This window comes from Myotis davidii, unplaced genomic scaffold (assembly GCF_000327345.1).
Source record: "Myotis davidii unplaced genomic scaffold, ASM32734v1 scaffold174, whole genome shotgun sequence".
Taxonomy (NCBI): Eukaryota; Metazoa; Chordata; class Mammalia; order Chiroptera; family Vespertilionidae; genus Myotis; species Myotis davidii.
The window spans coordinates 4,931,663-4,935,903 of NW_006289087.1; positions in this window are offsets into that span (position 1 = coordinate 4,931,663).

Consider the following 4,241-nt stretch of genomic DNA (forward strand, 5'->3'; position numbering starts at 1 on the left):
AAAAACTTGCCTTTGAATTGAATTCGTAGACATTGATTTAGTCCGTTTCAGACCCACACTCACAGTTTCTATGTAAGTACTCCTCTTCCGGTTCCCTCTTGTGAGATTTGTATTTATTTTGAGATGTCTGTTTTTGTTCATACATGCACATCAATAATAGAGCTCTTCGTTTGGAAAGAAGTGATATAAATTTATGTCAAAAATAAGGCTATATTTAAAACAACATAGAAAAAAGGGGAAAATAAAAATTTAAGAATATAAAAAGTGTTTGTTTTTTTTAATTTGAAAAAACCTGGTGGGAAAATACTATTTGCATATATTTTTTACATGAAATCTATTGCATGGGTGTTATTTTTCACTACTATCTAAAAATATATATGCCAAAATTCCTAACTTTCTTATTGGAGAAATAAGTATAATTTGATTTAGCATATTTAACATTTTTGAATGGCAAAAATTAAACAGAGTTCTATACTTTTTATTTTGTATATACTTTGGCTCAAACAAATAAAAGTCATTAAAATTATATATAACTCAGTAAAAGAATAAATTTATATTAAGTGTTGAGAATATTGAATTCAGTGTGAGACTATATTTCATGTGTTTAAAGGATCAGGATTTGAATTTATTGTATACAATGCCTGAAATTAAATAGTAATATAGTCTAAGAAACAATATGTAAAAATAATCAAAGAACATCAGTATTGCAGTTGTTATGTATATTAAGACTTTAATAGGTGCTGGTTTAATTAATATCTGACTCTATGTGATGCATAATCTAAATAAGAAGTGTGTGATTGAAACAGGATAAACCAGAAAAAAAGCAGATCTTGTTTAGATCATTCACAACAATTTTGTGTTTTTTTCTTTTAACACGACACAAACCCTGTCATAAGCGTATGCCCTGAAGTATCTTAGAAAAGTGGTAAGGGCACATAATAGCCACTAGAATTTATGTTTCTGCTCTGGCATTTACAATAGTAAATTGTAAAATTACTAAATAACTAGTTATGACAAATTAACCAAGGATGGTTATGAGAAAAGAAAGAAAATCAAGCAGAACTTGCTGGAATGTGCAATGAGGGAACTCTATTATTTAAACCCAGTTTCCCTATCCTGCTAGAATCTGCCTGCCTCTGGGCAGTGTTATAAAAAAAAAATGGTGAAATTAATGTTTTTCTCCTCCTTTGGTTCTGTGAAAACTTTGCATTCCATTGTTCTCCCCAGTTGGAAAATATCCATTTCCAAGAATTGCTAAAACTGGGTTGTCCTAATTTCTTCCTTGATTGTTTTTTATTTTGAAAGAGTTCAAAATACAAATACAAAAAAAGACTTTATTTTTCATTGTTCATATTGCTATTTCTCAATCACAAATATATTGCCATTTCGTGAAATATGCTTCTGGAATCTTCCTCTTTTTGACATAAACTAGACAAATTTATCATCGATTTTTACCTTTAATGGGGCTACTAGGTGTCCCTTTTGATGCCTCTTTCAAGCTGACCTCTTTTAACGAATACCCACATGTACCTTAGGACGTGGATAAAACTTTGCTTTCCCTGATCGTCAGGAGTTAACCCTCATTATTAAGACTCTGGTCAAATTTTCATTTTCGAATCCCAAGTTTGCTTGCACATGATATACACAGGGGCTCTGCTTACAGTAATTGATGCATCCCACGCTTCAAACCCACTGATCACACTACAGTTATGGGAAGGCATCGTAGCTGTGGCAGGGTCGACTTACATCAGAGAGAGAGAGAAAAAAACAAACGGATGGAGACACCACCTACCCCCCCTTTAGATTCCTGCAAAATGTGAAAGAATTAGGTCATATCATGTATCAAAATAAAATCTCAGTACTGACCTTTCTAGACTCAAAATGTTGCCCTGGAAATATAAAAGAGTAAAACATACATCATGTGAGCCGTATTTGCCTGCTTGAGAAGGAAAATATTTCCAACTTCATTATCTTTCTGTACCTGTTTTCCCATTAGTAATGTTACAGCGTTAAAGGGACTGAAACACACTTTGAACTTAAATGCTTAGGTTTAAGTGAGAGTCCACAGAGAAGCCCTCAGAACCCCAAATATGAAATAGAGTATTTTAAGTGAACTGGCTGAATATTATGAACAAGCTGGCTTTTCTTTAAAGCATGCAGATGCCCTATTTCTTTATTCCAGATACCGTTCTATGAAAACAAATACAAATATTTTTAAAGCCAATTGCTCCTATTACCGATGATCACTGTCCCGAACACTTTGTTTTTACTGAATTTTTACCAAAATCCCCCAAACCATTTCTAGACAGAGCTGCTTTTTTATCCTAGTAATATTTAATAAGATAGAGGCTCTTCGATGAAGGAAGGACTGGTTATACAAAGCAAACCGAAGGAGCATTTTTATTTCATAAATCATTTAAGGGCTAGTAAGGAAAGAAGGAATTTTTTTTTTACTTTTGTTCATTTCATGGAACTTGCATTATTATTGCCAAGCTTAAAAGCAATAATTAAGAGTAACATTGTCGTTTTCTTCACGGTGGAAAACGTGTTTTGTAAAGTGAAGGGGATATTTCTCTAAGAAGCATTCCGAAGCAGCCACAAAGAGCTACATGAAACGAACACTACAAAAATCAGGTCGAGTCCACTTAAAGTTTATTGCGTATGAAACGTATTCTGAGCTAATAGAATGGTTCCTGCGAATTACCGTCTCCTGCTATGGGAGGGCGTTTATCTGGTGGGAGAAAGAAACTTGGAGTTTTCCTGTCAACTGCGAATATTCTTGATTTGGCTGAGGGGCGTCCATCTCCCAATCCTCATATCTTCCCGTGAAAGGAAATCTAATTCATTAACTTTTCCTAACGCTTTAAAAGTTTCTTTTCATCCGGGACCACTTTGACCTTCTTTATCTATACCACTCGAGAGATCAGAAATACAAATCACAATAAGCGAGAGCCATTCGTTTGTAGCCCAGAAGCCAACTCTAAAGGTAAATTATCTCTGTACCCAAATACCCATATCCTAAATGAACTGCTATAGGCACGTGATACCGTGATGACGAGTATTCTCAGACCAGCTTAATGTTATTTTTAAATGTTTTGATTTTTAAAATGTGAGACAAAAGTAGTTTCTAAAATGGTGTTCATAGCAAAATGTGTTTTTAAAAATAGTTTCTAAAATGGCGTTCATAGCAAAATGTGTTTTTAAATGTCCTTAGAGAATTTACTTGTCTCTCTTCTCTCATGTATGTGTTTAAGCCAAATATTAAAAGCAAAGCGAAAAAATGAACAATCCTTAGCAGAAAAAAATGGGAGAAATAAGTCGTTTAGGCCTGGACAAAAATGAATTAAATTTACATATATGCCTTTTTTACTGAATAATCTCTTAATACTTAGAACATGAGTATAAAATGCATTCTGAATAATTCCGTGGGTAATATCAGATGCATTTACCAAGAAATTTTAATCACTAAGTAGAACTATTTTTATTTAATATTGCAAATAAAATCATCATTTAAAAGGTTTACAGTTCATTTGTTACAAAATCATCGCGTTATAAGCCAAGTGATGTTATGCAGAGTATTGATAGAAACAGAATGGGATTCTTGTGAGTCATATTTAGAATATATTGGAATTTTGCAGAGACAGTAAACAAATAATGTAAAGATTTTTAAAGATTAAGACAAATGAAGATGATATTTCAAGGTTACTTATGCTTTGGGGTGTTGCTACTGAGTTTTCTAGATGTCAAATTTACATTTTTTTTAGTTTCACAAAGCTATGTTCTAGTTACCAAAGGGGAGGGCAATATAAAGTGAGATTTCTTTGAACTTTTAAAAGATAAATGTTAATAGAAATGATGTGTTACTTTCCTTAGCCAACTGACTTCATTAATGTGAGAGAAAGTAGTAAATCTCAACACTAAATTTTTAAAATAACGAAAGTTATAGCATTATCTAGAAAATCTATTTTGAAGAACAACATTAGTGAGAAAAACTATAAAAATCCATCCATTATTTTAGAACTGCATCCCTAAGAGATATCATGGTAAAATGCTCTTAAAACTTACCTAATTTTCTATTAGCTGTGCCTGTCCCTTTGGTCTCATATAGCATTTAGGTTTTATATACTCTAATGTAATATACTTTACTGAAATTATAAAACATGTAATATTGCCCTTAAACAGATATATAATGTAAACATTTCAAAGTACAGTAATCCTTAAAATGCCTCTCTCAAAAAAAA